Here is a 19,811-nt window from a genome sequence, read left to right as displayed (position 1 = left end):
GTTGTTTTCTAAGAAGCATCTGTTCACAACAATGAAAATGTTGAAATGCCTATAACATTATTTACTTCCATTGTAAGATAACGGGAAATGATACGCTTTGAAAAGTTTCTTTAGCTCGAGAGATAAGTTACTAAGTTTCAATATAAGCTTCAGCATTACGTGAAACGTATTTTCTTAAACGTTCTTAGTATGGATATTGCTTCAACATTCTTTAACGTATTACTTTGTATACTCTTTTAAACATCGTAAAGCAACGAGAATTAAGTAGGAAATTGAGAGCTTGTGCATTGTGCATTGTTACACAAAGTTGTAACAATCGTACCAACTTAACAACATTCAAACGATTGTGACAAGAAGCAGGCAAAGCAAGATTTTTGCCTGTCAGCTGGCTTGTAAACATACACTGTTAATTTTTCACGAAATTTAAAGACACTTTCTCGTAACGAGCCGCCAGTTTGGCGAGTTTCGGTATTTAGTCGAATCACTCTTTTTTACTTTTCCTGATGTTTTTCACGTTTTGGTATTTGCTTTGTGCACAAAATACCATTCTTCCTCAGAAAAAGTATACCACTCTTCAGTAGGCCAAAAATAACTACGTAGACTATAAGTAGGATAGGAAATACTTTCCTAAAATATTTATTGAAATACTGATACGAGTTTCAAAAACAAATGCTAATAATTTTTTCCAATATTGAAAATATTAATGATATTATCACCATAAAGCTTCTATATCTGGCTACTGCGTTTAGTTAAAATATCATCCTATGCAACTGAATGGAAGCACGGAAACAAAATCGATTTCTTGGCTATAGCTCATATTTTCTGAAAACTTCAAGTGACTTTACTTCAAGTGAGTTTACTGTTCCAAGGCAGTAAAGATTTTAATGACATTTAGCCGAACAAGAAATAAAAGTTATGAGTTTGAACTAAGTGACACTTTTATGTCTGCAATCGAGATTTATAACTAATGAGCAAGTTCCAACTTGTTTGTTACCATAAAATGTCTGATTGCTTGCTTGCTTTATGTGGCCACGTGTGCATACATGAGGTAGGCTACCGTGCACTCACTTCTTTGGAGGACTGATGATAAGTTATTTCCACAGTAGTCTATGTAATGTTTTTTACACGCACTTAATGAATCAACGATCATTCTTGTTCATTAAAAAAATAAATTTTTTGTCTAGAAGTATGACATTATTTTGCGAACATTCCTTGAGTAACAACCGATACCGAGGTTGACTGGGATGGTTAGCTAGGGCTAGGAATTAATTGCAAAACAGGAGTGTTTGGTAGATTAATGTATGAGGTTGTATGAACCAGATTATGGTAAAATATATTTGCATGTAAGTTTTATCGCCCCTTGTACTAATGTTATTTTCTGTTTATTTAAGTTTTGTAATTCCCCTACCATATATTTAAAAACATCGATTAGAACTACCGATGCGTGACAACATTCACTTGCTTCTGTTGCTAAGAATCGGACGCTTGCGCTCTTGGAAAGAAGTTCCGCAATTTCTCGAAGAAGCGAAGGCGTTTGATGCAACTGTTTGTATCTTTCTGAATAATAAAATTTGCTATGCTCTGTTATTTATGTTTACATTCAAAATTAATATGATCATAGTTTTCAACGTGGTTATAACGGCCAAGGCCAACTGTAGAAAGAAAATTCAAGCAAACTAGGGTGTAATTGTAGGCTACGGTTACTCAGTTTCATGCAACGATACACAACATGGAATGAATCAGTAGATCTACAAGCATGACAATCACGTTAATAAATGGTAAGAAATTATGGAGAGAAAGTTATGAAATTTACGGCTCTATTTATCATCAAATGTTTCAACATTGCAGTGGGGTTTCCATTTATTTGTTACCAGGGTCGCGTTTTAAGCTGATTTCAGCGAATTGATATTTGTTACATGATGGACATTTTGAAACCGACCTTTCAACACCTGTAGCCAGCCCTGGGAAGTAGCCTAACCCTCTCATTCTGCATTTTCCATGCCTAAGTGGTCCTCATAAACACATTTTAGCATGTATAGGCAAATGTTTAGAACTTTCCTGAAATGACAATTCTCTTGTTTGTAAGCAAGATGCTTTTTGGTATATCTAACTCATCCAGTCATGCCCTGCATTGCACTTGAGATATTCACGTCTCTTTGAGATCTTGTCAAACAATATATGGAATGACGTCTTGTGAAACATCATCATTTGCAATGTCGGCTTGAATTTCTTTACACTTGGCGATGATAATTTGAGACAAATGCACTATAATACATTCACTTGCATTTCAATGAGGTCCTTTACAGGTTCTTCTTGGATGTAGGGTTTTGACAACTTGTCAACCGTGCATACATCTTTTCTTGGCGCATAACATACTCTGAAGAAGTGTCAGCGGTGCTTTGCATTATGATTAGGGTTTCTTTGTAATGATATGAAAGCCGTTCTTGAGTGATTGAGGGTTCTGTTGGGTTTTGATTTAGAAAATTGCTTTCTTGTGTTTAACTAATGGAGTCGTGGAGCTTGGTATAAAGGGATTCAGAATCTTCCGCTATATCTGTACTAAGTACTTTGTTTTGTTTTGTTCACGAGGGGTAGAAGCGTAGCGTGACTGAGGCCAAGTGTCAAACGAGGCCGACACTGAAATAACTTGCTTTGCTATGAGAGCAAATTTCAGGCTGCTTTTGAAAGATTGTCCATCACAATGAAAACACTCCAGGAAAAATAGGGTGATGTTGTTTTAAAATATAAAATGGGTCAAACGGGTTCAAAATTGCGAATAACGCAAAACCTGTGGTGAGGAAAATATTTGTGGATTTTCACGGCTGGCTTGTTCATTATGCTCGTTTGTGGTTCCTGGATTTTATTTAGTTTCCTTCAGTTAACTTAAAGCGTTTCGTCGCAAACTTGCAGAGCTCAAGAATGTTTGACTTGAAATTATCTTTCGGTCATCTTTATTTCACATACTAGGCACCAAAAAAGGAAATAACTTAATGACAAGGCAGTTCTATTTGTCGCTAGTTGTCGCTATTGAGCTGGTTTACTTCTTCTAATGCGGAGAGTAATGTCGTAAAAACTAAATACAAATAAATGGAGAAATATCAGCAGTACGTTTTGAAATAAAAATATAATTCCCACTGAGTTTCAATGTACATAGTTGATTTGTAAAATATGTTCAAAATAAAGTGAATGCTACACGTGTTAAAGGAACTCGGAAATCGAATAAAAATCGCACAAAACATTCTCATGCTGGTTTTGCTGGCATTGTAGAGTTAGCGTTCATCCCACTGTCTTCGTTTGAAGGCATCGCGGGAGTGATGTTATCATCGGCCGGATTTTCTGCTTCTTCTTCCGGCGGATTTGTGGCATCGTCCGTTGTCTGTCCCGGTTTGGTTGGTACGACGAACGTGAAGAGAGTGGTAGTGGGCGGGCCTAGAACTCTGGCTCCAATTTCCTCGATGATATTTCCAAATATGTCGATAGGTCTCGTATCGTATTCCACCCCACAATAATCGCGGCAACTTTTTTTCTTTTCAAAGTTGTTCCCGTTCGGGAGGCAACCACCGTAGATGAAAAGGCGGCAATCCTGCTTCTCCGGGTCGTGATACCTGGTTAAAAATTCATCGTAAATTAATCTTAAAATACCTGTTGATATGATATGAGATTGACAGATATGATATTATATGATATGATTGATATGTGATTGAAAGTTTCATTAATGCAGTAATTATTAATAAAACATATTCGACTTTAAATTGTTCAAACAATATCTTGAAAGGTGTCAAAATTTGTCCGTACTCTAAACAGTACGATTAACTAACAAAAACACTCAAATTTACCCCATTCCCTTAAATATCTTCAGACAACGCACATAAAAAAGCTTAATAGCTTAATTAACAGATTAATAGCTTTCTAAGTTTCGAAAGCCTTGGAGTTGGTGAAACTTAACAATCCATGAAACATTTATGAAACAATTCAAGGCAACAAAGACAAATTCAAGATGGTCGCATTCTTTAGAAAAGAAGCCTTGACAGGACTTACCAGCGTGGAAAGTATGCGCGGCACGGTGCCGTCTCATTTGGCATCTTACAGACAATATCAGGCGTTAGAACTTCCCTTTGCACCTGCTCATCCGGCTTCCTATCGGGGTTTCCCCCGCTGATTAACAGACCGCGGTCAAGAATAAAAAAGTTATAGTTTTCATTCGAAATAAGTGACAAAGTTCATTAACAAAACGCATCAAACCAACTATAAATTTCGAACAAACTTCCCCATTTAAGAAAGGAAGCATCAACAGCAATCATGAGCAAGCGCAACACATTCATGAGCAAGCGCAACACATTCATGCTGGACACTGTGTCATGTACAGGGTGTGGGGTCAAGCCAGTGCTAACGCGTTATGTTTTCAGTTATGTTATGCCTTTATTTTTTAATTTTTACAAAACACCCTGTTTTCAGTTATGTTTTCAGTTTTCACGTTATGTTTTCGTTATGTTATGCCTATTTCTCACAACGAATATATGTAATATAACCATATTCTGTACACTTGCATACGTGAAGTATTATTTCATTTGTTCCTTGTCAATGACGTACATTGTACAGTATTGCTAATATCAGTAATGTGGTTGGTTTTAAACGCCACTCATTGCAGGACTGGGGCGTGAACGTGGCGCACAAATATAAGGTATATGCAAGTGGCTTCTGAGCAATGTTCCCTCTAAGCTGCGCGCGTGCGCAAATGCGCACTGCTGACACGGTCTCCGCGCACAGAAAATCTGTGCTGCGCACAAGAAAAAAATCCAACCTGAATTGAAATTAAAATAAACGCATAATAATGGCCACAGTGCGCACGTGGAACGTCTGATGTTGCTCACGGTGGTCCAAGGGACCGCTCAGGGAGTTAGTGTGTTTGCTCAGACTCGTGAAAAATTAGAGGGAACATTGCTTCTGAGTATGGCCTTTAGTGGGGCGCGAACGAGATATTAGAACGTATTTCACGGTAATTGCAAACATTTGTAAATTTCAACGTATTAACCAATAACTTTTAACACCGGATTAGTTACTCACCGTACAGTACTTGAGCATTTTTCCTTACACGATCGACACAGTAAAGTAGCGGCACGTGCCATGTAGGCAGTGGCAGACTGGGTACAATTTAAGCTCCGTCCAGTCTTAATCCATCCCTGCATGTTGGTCAATGTTGTATGATTTCAAAGGCTATTGGCGCTTGAGAATTATACATTTTGTCTTAGCTTCGTCGCATCTGCGCAACCGCGTGTACTATTACCAATAACAACTGTGGGCGCATGTCGTCACGCTCTAGTAATTACGGCCGGTTTATATTTTTAAACGTTTCGTAGGCCGTAGGGGACTGTTAGATGGAGAAAATTGCATAAAACGAATATTTCCAGAAGATAATTTTATATCCAGATATAATACATGAACCGAATATATAATATTTTCGGTTCATGTAACTTTGTGTATCATATTTTTTCTATCTAAAGTACAACTACGCAAGTTTAGTTCATATCATCAATCTAACAAATATCGGTTTTGGTTTTCGCTTAAAATACTGAGTTTTTTTACAACCTTAAGCTCATAGAGAAACTTATAAATATGCACAAGAATCCCAACCATGCCTCATCGTTCATCGCGCAGGTCAACAAGGAATGCGTTCGAGTTTTAGGCAGAGTGGCTCGTTCGTAAGAAAGCGACATCCAATGCTTTCGCTACGTGTTGGAGCGGCGAACGGGGACAGCGCAGGGTACTTATAGAGATCCTACACGTATTCTCTCACAAGTCGGCCAAAAGCAAACAGTAAAAGTTGGAATGTTCTTTGGAGTGCAGCGAGATCTTCAAGGTGAAATGGATGCTGTTTGAGTCTGCAGCAGCACTAATATCTGCTACCAGTGGCGAAAACGACTCGGTGTGGCGACAAATTCTGTGAAAAAATCCCCATGGTGGAACCAAGGAGTTAAAGAAGATGTTCGAGCAAAGAAGGCGGCTTACAAATCCTGGCTCCATGACAGGTCTTCGTCTGTTTTGCGAGTTCGGTATGAGGTCCGATATGCTGCAGCACAGACAGTGAAGCGGACTAGAGAGTAGACTTGGAAGGAATTCGGACAATAGTTGGAATCAAACTTTGAAACGGTTAATAAAGTATTCTGGCAAACCATCAGCAGACTGCGCGGCAAAAGATCATCTGCAGCAAAGTCTGTTAAAAACCAACAGGGTGGTCTCCTAACCAAAGAAATTATATATCTTACTGTTTACTGTTTACCTACATTTTACTGTATTGTGATAAAGCGTTTGGTAGTTTAAAAAGCATCAAACAGCAGTTTGGAAAATGAAAAACGAAAACAACTGTTTCTAAGATATACAACAACAACAGCTTTTCCCAAGTTAAATAACAGATTCTATAAAGAAATGACACGATTGCAAGCTTTTCAAGAGGAGCATATTGCTAGAGCGTATACAAAGTACCCTGTGATGCTTTTGATGCTCTCTTTAGAGTTGGACATTATTTGTAACTACTTGAACTTCTTCATGCTTATTTAAAGCACGTGATAAACCAAATTTTGTAACCAGAAAGTTTATTCAAATAACTGAACACGAATGAAAGTACGGATAGTTTTTTAATCATACAAATAACAATTATGGTCATACTTAACTCATTACAAACTCATATGAACTCTGTCGACAAATTGATCAATATTTTTGAACAATTACTTGGAGTTAAGTTAATTAACTTAGCATTTATATGTAACAACAAGCAGTAAACCATAGGCAGCATTCGCAAAAAAAACAACAGCATTATACCAAACAAACACAGCATCAATTTAAATTACTCCGATTGGAGTTATTGTACGTATCACGTCGAGTTTTCAGTACGCTATAAACATATCAAATTCAGTACGCTTTGAACTTATCATATTCTACAATTGTAGTTATTAGCAACATTTTTTTCCAGCAGATATAGCAGTAAGGAAACATTGATGAGTAACATTGGAATAGCAACAAATTTGGTTTGATTAATTCTCAGTTTACTACCAAAGCAGAAAAAAACAAGTTCCAGTTTTTAAACGCATCAAAGCTAAATTTCAAATTCTTCTTGATCGTTTAACTGGTCACTTGTGGGAGCTGTAATAACGGAGATGGAAGCTTCCTGGATTTTTTTCTTGATAACACGAAACTGCTCCATCTCATCCAATTCTACAAGAATGAATATGGCAGTTTGTCTTTCAGGCTTTCCTGAGGAAAAAAAACATTTTACTGTTGAAAGAGAACACCTTTTCGTACATATGAATTAGCTTATCTACAATACAAAGGACATGAAAAATCACAAAACACTATCGGTGTAACGAGTTCTGCGCTTTTGGTAACAGCTTTTTATTGAGGTTTGCAATGATTTTAAATGAAAGTTTTACTACCCATGACTCATCGCTAACGACGAGACACCTAAAGTGTTTTTGTCTACAAAAGTTCGTTTTATTTTGTCAATTATGAAGCTACAAACATTCAGTGAAGTTTGCGGACAATGGGTTTGGGACGCAGACGAACATCTGACAGACAGACAGACAGACAGACAGACAGACAGACAGACAGACAGACAGACAGACAGACACGACATCTGCTCAAAACCTGCATCATTGCGCTTAATGCCGGCGACCTATTGGGTACCTGGTGTGCCAAGCAAAGATGCAGTTAAGTTGATTATGAGTGAAATGAACCTTGTTGCATTGACAACACTGCAAAGCAAACTTTAAGAAAAGCTGTCAAACTTGCATATCTCCGAAAAATATAAGTAACGAGTAACAAGAAAAGTGTAGTGATAGTTGGCGGGCTGTTTATTGCTTTTTGAAACGATTTTATACCCCAAACGGTACCAATGGTTATAACTAATGGTTATAACTAATAATGATCAATGGTTATAACTTTCGAAAACGATTGAAAATGCTAAAATGTCGTTCCATGGAAACATCAATGTAACCAAAATGTTTTTATACATGAAATATTGATCTATACTTTTGAACAACTACACGTGTTAGATTCACTTCACGGCATTTAACTTGGTATGAAAGGCTTTGCATTACTTACCAGCGCCCACTTGCTGATGTGCATATTCGATCCTAAAAAAAGGTAAAGTTATATAATCAGGGTGGTAAAAATAAGTAAGTTTAGTTTATAAAACTTGTTCTTATTAAAGAATACAGCCAACAGAAGCAGAGTTACTCACACATCTGGTGGAAGAACGCAAAGCAATGGGAATTCAGCTCCTTCGTCAAACTCCGCCAGGCAATGTTCCATCAACACAGAAGCTAAAAACTAAAATAGAAAAGAGAAATTTTAATGTTTAGGATCCAGCATTACGTCATTCTACATATGACCTGTTGCTAAGCAGGGAAATAAAGGTCGTTTGCTTTACTTTGGAAAAAGTGCCATGTCAACTTTTTATACCACGCAAACACATTGAGAGCCGCTATGCTTGTTAAGATAATGCAAGCATTACTCGTTTTACTTACACCAGTAAATAAAAAAAATTGCAAAATCCACCAAATCCGCTGAGAACATACAAAAGATGAGATGAGCAAGAAACAGAAGGAACGTGCCCAATAAATTCAAACTCTTATTGGAAGTTCAATGCACATGGTGCTGCTGATAAGTGATGACATGAAAGGGTGCGATTAGAAAGCATGGTGATGCAGACTTTAACGACTTTTACAGTTATGTGACACCGATGGTTTTAGCATTATGAACACCGTTTTCCAACACAGAGCTGTGCACAAGCTACACATGTTACACTGGTATTGCACAGCAGGGGTTGCTAAGAGATTTTGGTTTCAGCCAACCTTTCTTTCTTTGATGGGGGTTTGAGTTAAAAGGGGAACTGTGCTATCTACCGATCACTACCTGGTCGTCTGCAACCTACATCTTTTAAAACTTCTGACAACCCCAACATCTCATAAAAACAACTGGCTTTATAGACTCAAATCGGAAGCCTTAGGAGCAAGGATGTAAGGTAAACCTTTGTGAGCAACAGATAAACCAAGTCAACAAATTTTCAGAGTGCACGAAACACTCCAAGATAAAATGGACACTGTTTAACGTCACAAATCCAGCCACTACCTCTAGGGCGTGCGGGCAGAATCAGCTCGGTGTGTGGAGGAATACCGAGAATACTTCCTATGGTAAAACCAAAGAGCTATTAAAGCTATCCGAGCAAAAATGACAGAGCCCTGCTACCTACCCTGCTAGGCCCTGCTACCTCTGCAAGGCAAAGTTCTGCTCCATGGCAGGAGGTGATCTGATTACCAGCAGCATAGACATTGAAACAGTTTAAAGTGCAGACTTGGAGAGAATTTGGGCAAAAGTTGTTGTCCGACTCCACAACGGTTAATACTTTATTTTAACAAACCATCCCCAAACAGCAAGGAAAAAGATCATCTGGCACAAAGTCTGTGGAAGATCAACAGGTGGTCTCCTTCGCAGATGGAAAGAATACTTTAAAGATCTATTAAGTCCTGTCCCAGAAATATCAACTGACACACAAACGATAGTTGTGTAGTGTAGTATGTCATAGTTGAAAAAAGTAGGATTAGTCATTTGTTTTTTGCAGACGACCTGGTTCTTTTGGTCTTTTCAAAACCACACCTTCAACCTGCACACAATGGTTCTGCAACTGTTCGCAATGACTCTTGGATAAAAATCAGTTCATAGAAAACTGCGATAATCCGCCCCTCAAGAAACCACTGTACCCGCAGCAAGTGTACTGAGAACGACTCGAGCAGATATAAACTTTCAAGTATCTGGGAGTGCAATTCTCGAGTTTGTGTCGATAGTTTTGTCAGTTTTCCTTCCGTGTTTCACCTATAAATCATAAATCTTGGATAATGACCGAAAGAGTACAGCCAGAGTTTTAGAAATAATATTTCAAAGAAATGTTCATCGTGTAACGTTACTAGATCAAATGCATTGGACTTAAATCTGTAAATTTCTAAATGTTGTGATCCTATAAGTCTCCAGACTGGGAGATGGTTTGGTCATGTCACAATAATGCCTTAGGAGAAATTGCAAACCAAGTCATGGTTACCACACCAGATAGATGACCAACGGGTCGACCAAGGACCGGGTGGGACAATTACTTCACTGGCCTGGTCACTACTAGGTGTCCCTTAAGGAAGAAGAAGAAGAAGAAGAAGAAGAAGAAGAAGAAGAAGAAGAAGAAGAAGAAAGAAATGAAGAGAAAGAAACCGGAGAAAGCATTGCAAATAAATGAACGATCTTTTTAGTTTTACCAAATGCAATGGAACGTTTAAAAATAATAATCATCTTGCCACAAACCGACCAAACAACATAGAATATAATTTGTTAAGGCTATGTACTTAAAGATGTTTAGAACCTTTTTTTTACAACCCAAAGACCAATCAAACAACATATTTGCACAAACCAAAAACCAATTGACTAGAACTAGAACTAGAACTAGAGCTAGAACTAAAAAGTAGAACTACCAGTTGCTTGAAGTCAACATAACTATTAATAGTACACAAAACCTCCAGACAAGTTAAACATGTACACTATTGCACGCATATCAAGTAACATTTGTATCATAACAAGAATAGCTATTTTTCAAGAATAGAATACAAGAATAGCTATAATAATAGTTATTTTGTAATTTATTTTTTGTCAACACAAAAACGCTTTCTCTTACCTCCTATACAGTAAATAACACAATCAAATAAAACTGAAGTTCTTACTATAAACGAAAATATTATCAGCAGAAGAATGGCATCAAAATCAATTACTTTGTAAAACGTATGACACGTTATTTGCATTAACTTCAACAGAGATATACGCATAAAAATAACAAAACAATGTTCCACTGCAGCTAGATTGCACAGAGATGCATCCGACAAGGCAGCGCATCATTTTAATGTGGTATCCGAAACTGTAGTACATCAGGTTTTTCTTGAATATCTAATGGTTACCTCTGACACGTCAATTCCAAATTGAACACATTCCAAGAACATCGAGGACGCCATTAAAACACTTAATTGGCACACAGTCATGCTTAAATGGGAATAGATTAACTGGAATAGATACCATACAACCGGCAAACCTTTGCCACTACGAACATGCTGTCACGCTGTGACACAGGTTATACTTGAGATATTATACATCGACATCAAAGTATTATTTAAAAAAATATATTTATGGCTTCTGACTTACCTGTAGTTTTAGCTAACATGCTTGTCATTATCAGTTTTATAGCCACTGCACAACTTTTTACGCCAAATAACTTATGCAAATCTACTGTTAATTACAAGTGAAACAGAAACAGCTTATTAGAAAAGCCAGAGAAATCTCACTTTGTCATTTTACAGTGTAGTGTTGCTACTTTCTGCATAGTTTATTAGTTAACTTACAACGCTTATATTTGCGTTTTTGAAATTATTTGTAAATGTTGTTCCTTAAAACATTTTGCTACAAAACTGCTACTGATCAACGTATAACCTGGCAACAAGTTTTACTTCCTTTTAAAATCAAAGCAAATATGCAGCGTAACAGAGGCTGTGGACTAAACCAGCTCCTACAATGGATTTATAGCTCCAATATAACCATTTACCCAACGAACCGAAATTCTTTTATTGGTCTTTACCGTTTTGTCAGTAATTGTTCTTTTACACGAGGCTTTTGTTTAGGATCTTAACTAATGTTTATTATAACAACAGAAGATCAACAATGAGTTCTAGCATCTTCCCGATCACTGCTATGTGACAGCCCTTTGTTTGTGCTCTTCTGGTGTCTTGCCTCAGTTTGTTACAAAGTTTATGCAACTCAAGCGTAAAGTGATTGACTAAGAAGGTCATTTGCTTCTTTTACGACATCGTACGGCCTGATTAATTTCCGAAAACTGGAAACATGTTCTCTTGTGACTAAGTAAATTTACTGTAAATCTAGATTCTTCCAGGTTAAGATAAAAAGTTTTATTTCGATCCATGTCATTTCACAGTTGCGACAGCTTTACCTATATAAGATAACTTTTTATAGTATTAATAAATTATTAAAATTAAAAACCAAAACTTTACGTTTTTGGTTTTTTGCCCTTTCACTTTCAAAATTTCAAAAACTCTCAAAATTTCATGCTTACAAGAAAAACGTACTATCACACTTTCAGTACGACCTATATTTACAACTGCTTCTTTATTAATTTTATTTTTAACAACTCAAACCTAAACCCGTTGCCATAAGCTAACCAAAGCATATTACTTTCATTATTAGGATACACTTTGCGGTAAGCTTGTTATTTGTGTACAAACATGTGCGTAACTAATTCAGTAAATGTATGCAAACAGCTGTTCAAATACTTCGGTGTGTCGTTGCCTAAGTTCGATGATTATTTTCTATTTAAGACTTGACTTGTAGCTACATGCTTCGACTTGTATTTATAAATTACTTTTGCCTGACCTGAAGTTATAGCAGACGATGATTTCTAAGAAGCATCTGTTCACAACAATGAAAATGTTGAAATGCCTATAACATTATTTACTTCCATTGTAAGATAATAGGAAATGGTACGCTTTGAAAAGTTTCTTTAGCTCGAGAGATAAGTTACTAAGTTTGGCGAGTTTCGGTATTTAGTCGAATCACTCTTTTTTACTTTTCCTGATGTTTCTCACATTTCGGTATTTGCTGTGTGCACAAAATACCATTCTTCCTCAGAAAAAGTATACCACTCTTCAGTAGGCCAAAAATAACTACGTAGACTATAAGTAGGATAGAAAATACTTTCCTAAAATATTTATTGAAATAATGATACGAGTTTAAAAAACGAATGCTAATAATTTTTTCCAGTATTGAAAATATTAATGATATTACAGTATCACCATAGAGTTTCCATATCTGGCTACTGCGTTTAGTTAAAATATCATCCTATGCAACAGAATGGAGGCACAGAAATACAATCGATTTGTTGGCTATAGCCAGGGTTGCCATACCGTCCTTATTTATAAGATTTGTCCTTATTTTAAAGGTCCGTGTCTTAGAAAATATGTTTGTCCTTATTTCTAAGAAATGTCCTTATTTTCACTTTCGTCCTTATTTTTAGGGCGGAGGTGGGCACTTTTGTCCTTATTTTGGGCATTTTGTCACCTTACGATACCATTTTGTACCAAAATTATGAACATGCTGATAGTGTCTTGCTTTTTTTTTTTAGGAACATTGGTTGCTTTCTCTTGTTGTACACTGTTTAAGCTGGTATTCCTCGTTCGTTTTCCAGTCGTCCTTATTTTTGAGTTGAGACTGATGGCAACCCTGGCTATAGCTCATATTTTCTGAAAACTTCAAGTGACTTTACTTCTAGTGAGTTTACTGTTTCAAGGCAGTAAAAATTTTAATGACATTTAGCCTAACTAGAAATAAAAGTTATGAGTTTGAACTAAGTGACGCTTTTATGTCTGCAATCTAGATTTATAACTAATGAGCAAGTTCCAACTTGTTTGTTACCATAAAATGTCTGATTGCTTGCTTGCTTTATGTGGCAACGTGAACATACATGAGGTAGGCTACCGTACATTCATTTGTTTAGAGGACTGATGATCAGTTATTACCGTAGTAGCCTTGTAATGTTTTTTACACACACTTATTGAATCAACGATCATTATTGTTTATTAAAAAAATAAAATTTTTGTCTAGAAGTATTACACTATTTTGTGAACATTCCTTGAGTAACAACCGATACCGAGGTTGACTGGGATGGTTAGCTAGGGCTAGGAATTAATTGCAAAACAGGTATGTTTAGTAAATTAATGTATGAGGTTGTATGAACCAGATTATGGTAAAATATATTTGCATGTAAGTTTTATCGCGCCTTGTATTAATGTTATTTTCTGTTTATTTAAGTTTTGTAATTCCCCTACCATATATTTAAAAACATCGATTAGAACTACCGATGCGTGACAAAATTCACTTGCTTCTGTTGCTAAGAATCGGACGCTTGCGCTCTTGGAAAGAAGTTCCGCTATTTCTCGAAGAAGCGAAGGCGTTTGATGCAACTGTTTGTGTCTTTCTGAATAATAAAATTTGCTATGCTCTGTTATGCACGTTTACATCCAAACTTAATATGACCATAGTTTTCAACGTAGTTATAACGGCCAAGGCCAACTGTAGAAAGAAAATTCAAGCAAACTAGGGTGTAATTTTAGGCTACGGCAGCTCAGTTTATGCGGTAATAGACAACATGAAATGAATCAGTAGATCTACAAGCATGACAATCACCTTAAAAAATGGTGAAACATTATGGAGAGAAATTTGCGAAATTTACGTCGCTATTTATCATCAAATGTTTCAACATTGCGATGGGGTTGTGATGACATTATTGTGATGTATGACGCATATTATACCACACAGATGGATTATAATATATACTTCCTGCTTTGGTAAATCTACTTTGCGAAGCGTTGCGTTACGTGTCGCCTATGCATCGTGTGTTTAACTGTTTCCTGTGTATCGTTTTAAATCGTGACGTGAGTTATTCATTCAGTCCTTCTTTTGTGTGCTAAGAGGGTGGCATAGGATGAGGATGATAACATAGTTCCAGCAGTGACAGCTTTATGCTGTTGCTGTGCCAGTGTTTTATCTAAATTTATTCGTTCAAAGAAGCTTCAATATAATCAGAATATGCAGTTGTCATTCTTTTGAAACCATTGCTGAAGTTTATCAAAGTTCACTGTTAAGATAGACACAAGGTGAACAATTAATTCTAAGATAGATGAAAGCAGACAACGACCTCTGAGACTCATAACATCGAGCGCAATAAACAATTCTATTAACAAACATTGTAGTGAATTGATCAACCTTACAGGTTAAGGTGTGACGATTACGTCACGAATCACGAGTTGTTTTCGAGCTATTTGGAATTTAGTTTAGAATCCTATAATTCAGTTGTTTATCAGACTTGCGTTCTCCTTAATGACGTCAGATAATTTCCTCGCTTGAACTAGCTTGCCACAGATATATACTGTTGTAATGTTTACGATCTTCCCTTTCCCTTTTACCGTCTCACGTGTTACTGAGCGCGATGTAACATTCAGCAAGATTTGCCCGAAGGTGAAAACCTTTGTGTTATAATAAATAAAATGGGAACTTTATAAGTTAGTAATTTGTATAGACAGGATCAAGCAACTAACAGCATAGTCACGCAAATTTGAGAAATGAGAACTCATCAATCGAAGCAGAAGCAAAACAAGTCACCAACGATCAATCGTCCTCGCTCATATATCAACAATTACCGCCAGCATATGCGGACTTTATGACAGATATGTTCCTTGTGTAATACCTCACACGAGTAGTACACAAGCGAATTATTAAATGTCATAAAGGTATGATAAACAACCATTTCATTACATTATAATTTATTTATAATTAATGTAATATACGGGTTAAATAAGATTTGGAAATCTCGTCTTCAAGTATCGCATCAGCCAATCGTAACACTGCGTCATGATAACTTCCCGTTATAACTTGTGCTATAAAATTTCGTGCTTGCCTTTTTTGCATGCGTTTAGTTTACAGTATAAGTTTACAGCACAACTGTGTGTGCATGTCGTCACGCTCTAGTAATTACGGCCGGTTTATATTTTTAAACATTTGGTAGGGGACTGTTAGATGCAGAAAATTGCATAAAACGAATATTTCCAGAAGATAATTTCATATCCAGATATAATATATAATATATTCGGTTCATGTAACTTTGTGTATCATATTTTTTCTATTTAATGTGCAACTACGCAAGTTTAGTTCATATCATCAATACTGATTTTGGTTACAACCTTATCCTCATAGAGAAACTTATATTGTAAATATGCAAAATAATCCAAATCATGTCTCATCATTCATCGCACAGGTAAAAAAGGAGCGCGTTCGATTTTTAGGCAGAGTGGCTCATTCGTAAGAAAGCGACATCCAATGCATTCGCTACGTGTTGGAGCGGCGACTGGGGAAAGCGCAGGGTACTTTTGGAGATCCTACACATATTCGCTCACAAATCTGCTAAAGGCAATAGTTGAGAATAGTTGGAATGCTCTTTCTCCGACAGGAAAGGAGCTAGAAAGTTTGTTGAAGAAGCGAACAGTATTTCTTCAACAGAATGGCGTGGCTCCGGAACTGTTCAGCTGGTTGATAGGTGTCTTTTACTCCGCGTCCATCCAAAAATCTCTGTCCAGGCGGGAATGGAATATTCACAAGTCCACGGCTGGCAGATTGTGTAGATGAATGGATTCCGTTCGAAGGTCAAGTGTGCACATTGAAGTTAAAGTAAGAGCAGCAAAGCCTAGTTTGAATCAGGTGTATTCCACGAATGAATGCGACACCGCAGTATTCCGAGTATTTTGGTGAAGTGAATGCTACCCTGCAGAGGGTCCACACTTTTATTGAAAGACTTCAACGCACACGTTGGAACTGATGGCCATGATGGATAGATTGAGCTGATCCTTCTACCGACCACCACCTGGTTGTCTGCAACCTGCATCTCTTGAAACCTCTGGCACCAGCAAGATCTTATAAATCTTACTGACTTTTTAACATCAAGCGGAAAGCTTTAGCAGACAAGGATGTACAAAAATGTTTTGCTGACAACTTGTCAACTAAGTTCAAAAAACTGTTAGAGTGCAGGGAGATCTTTAAGGTGGAATAGACGCTGTTTAAGTCCGCAGCTTTAACATCTGCTACCAGTGGCGAGAACGACTTGGTGTGGCGAGAAATACTTAGAAACAATCCCCATGATGGAACCAAGGAGTTAAAGAAGATATTCGAGCAAAGAAGGCGGCCTACAAATCCTGGTTCCATGACAGGTCTTCATCTGCTTTACGAGCTCGATACACTGAGGCGGTAAAAGCTGCAGCACAGGCAGTGAAAACAGCCCAGAGAGCAGACCTGGAAGGAATTTAGAAAAACGTTTGTGTCATGGAAGGTTGTAAGGAACGGCTAATAAAGTATTCTAGCAAACCATCAGCAGATTGCAAGGCAAAAGATCAACTGCAGTAAAGTCTGTGAAAAACCAACAGGGTGGTCTCCTAACCAAAGAAATTATATATCTTACTGTTTACTGTTTACCTACATTTTACTGTACTGTTATAAAGCTTTTTGTAGTTTAAAAGACATCAACCCAACAGAAGTTTAGAAAATATTGAACGAAAACAACTGTTTCTAAGATATACAACAACTACAGTTTTTCTCAAGTTAAACAACCAGTTCTATAAACAAATGGCACGATTGCAAGCTTTTCAAGAGGAGCATATTGCTAGGGCGTATACAAAGTGCTCTGGGATGCTTTTGATGCTCTCGTTAGAGTTGGACATTATTTGAAACCATTTGAACTTCTGCATGCTTGTTTGAAGCAGTTGATAAACCAAAATTTGTAACCAGGAAGTTTATTTAAATAACTGAACACGAATGAAAGTACGGATAGTTTTTAATCATACAAATAGCAATTATGGTCATACTTAACTCACATAAACACAACTTTAACTCATTACAAACTCATATGAACTTTGGAGTTTAGTTAATCAAATAAACATTTATATGTAACCACAAGCAGTATACCGCGGGCAGCATTCGCAAAAAAACAACAGCATTATACCAAACAAACACAGCAGCCATATAACTTACTACGATTAGAGTTACTGTACGTATCACGTCGAGTTTTCAGTACGCTATGAACATATCATATTCTGCAATTATAGGTATTAGCAACAATTTGCTTCAGCATATATAGCAGTAAGGAAACATTGATGAATAACATTGCAAGAACAACAAATTTGGTTTGATTAATTCTCAGTTTACTACCAAAGCAGAAAAAACAAGTTACGGTTTTTAAACGTATCAAAGCTAAATTTCAAATTCTTCTTGATCGTTTAACTGGTCACTTGTGGGAGCTGCAATAATGGAGATGGAAGCTTCCTGGATTTTTTTCTTGATAACACGAAACTGCTCTATCTCGTCCAATTCTACAGGAATGGATATGGCAGTTTGTCTTTCAGGCATTCCTGAGGAAAAACAAACATTTTACTGTTGAATAAGAATTCCTTTTAGTACATATAAATTAGCTTATTTGCAATACAAAAGACATGAAATATCGCAAAACACTATCTGTGTAACGAGCTCTCTTTTGATAACAGCTTTTCATTGAGGATTGCAATGTTTTTAAATGAGAGTTTTACTACCCATGGCTCATCGCTAACGATGGGACACTTAAAGTGTTTTTGTCGACAAAAATTCGTTTCATTTTGACAATTATGACGCTAAAAACATTCGGTAAAGTTTGCGGACAACGAATGCATAAATTTTAGGTTTGTGAGGCAGACGAACATATCTGCTCAAAAATTGCATCATTGAACTTTCGACTGGAAACCCATTGGATACCTGGTGTGCCAAGCAGAGATGCGGTTAAGTTGATTATGAGTGGAAGGAATCTTGTTGTATTGGCAAAGCAAACTTTAACAAAAGCTGTCAAACTTGCATCTCTCCGAAAAATATATTTAAGGAGAAACACGAAAAAGTGTGTAGTGATAGTTAGCAAGCTGTTTTATGCTTTTTGAAACAATCTTATACCTCATACGGTACCAACGATTAAAGCTTTTGAAAACCATTAAAAATGCGAAAATGTCTTTCCATGGAAAGGTCAATGTAACCAAAATGTTTTTATACATGAAATATTGATCTGTGCTTTTGAACAACTACACGTGTAAGATTCTCTTCACGGCATTTAACTTGACATGAAAGGCTTTGCGTAACTTACCAGCGCCCACTTGCTGATGAGCGTATTCGATCCTAAAAAAAGGTAAAGATATATAATCAGGGTGGTAAAAATAAGTAAGTTAAGTTTATAAAACCTGTTCTTATTAAAGCATAGAGCCAACAGAAGCAGAGTTACTCACACATCTGGTGGAAAAACGCAAAGCAATGGGAACTCAACTCCTTCGTCAAACTCCGCCAGGCAATGTTCCATCAACAGAGAAGCTAAAACCTAAAATAGAAAAGAGAAATTTTATTGTTTAGACTAAAGCAATATGTCATTCTACATATGACCTGTTGCTTAGCAGTGTTAAATATTGTTTACTTTACTTTGGAAAAGATGCCATGACAACTTTTTATACTACGCATACGCATTGAAAGCCGCTATGCTTTGTAAGATAATGCAAACATTACTCGTTTTACGTACACCAGTAAATAAACTAAATTGCAAAATCCACCAAATTCGCTGAGAACATACAAAAGATACGCCTGAGCCTATTGAACAAGCAACAGAAGCAACATGCCCAATAAATTCAAACCCTTATTGGAAAACTTCCATGCACATGGTGGTGCTGATGAGTGATGGCCGTGCATGAAAGGGTGCGATTGGGAATCATGGTGATGCAGATTTTACAGCTATTTGATACCGATGGTCTTAGCATTTTCAATACTGTTTTTAGCACAGAGCTGTGCACAAACTATGTATGATACACTGGTAGTGCACAGCAGAGGTTGTTAAGAGATTTTGGTTTCAGCCAACTTTTCTTTTTGTGGTGAGCGTTTGAGTTAAAAGGGGAATTAAGCTATCTACCGACAACAGCAGTTTGGAAAATATTGAACGAAAACAACTGTTTCTAAGATATACAACAACAACAGCTTTTCCCAAGTTAAATAACAGATTCTATAAAGAAATGACACGATTGCAAGCTTTTCAAGAGGAGCATATTGCTAGAGCGTATACAAAGTACCCTGTGATGCTTTTGATGTTCTCATTAGAGTTGGACATTATTTGTAACTACTTGAAC

The 19,811-nt window shown here is 36.8% G+C and overlaps 1 long non-coding RNA gene across 1 annotated transcript; it reads right to left on the bottom strand.

Moving 5' to 3' along the window:
• Window positions 1-7,921: 7,921 nt before the first annotated feature.
• Window positions 7,922-11,820, bottom strand: LOC143450010 (uncharacterized). Its single transcript, XR_013114630.1, has 3 exons — window positions 11,224-11,820; window positions 8,234-8,322; window positions 7,922-8,126 (listed from the first exon to the last, which is right to left on the bottom strand). It is a non-coding gene; the product is annotated as an uncharacterized LOC143450010 (long non-coding RNA).
• Between the last annotated feature and the right edge of the window lie 7,991 nt (window positions 11,821-19,811).

The sequence above is a fragment of the Clavelina lepadiformis genome, chromosome 3 (genome assembly GCF_947623445.1).
Source record: "Clavelina lepadiformis chromosome 3, kaClaLepa1.1, whole genome shotgun sequence".
Taxonomy (NCBI): domain Eukaryota; kingdom Metazoa; phylum Chordata; class Ascidiacea; order Aplousobranchia; family Clavelinidae; genus Clavelina; species Clavelina lepadiformis.
Note: the sequence above shows the minus strand (reverse complement) of the source record. Positions and strands in the feature narration are given on the sequence as shown.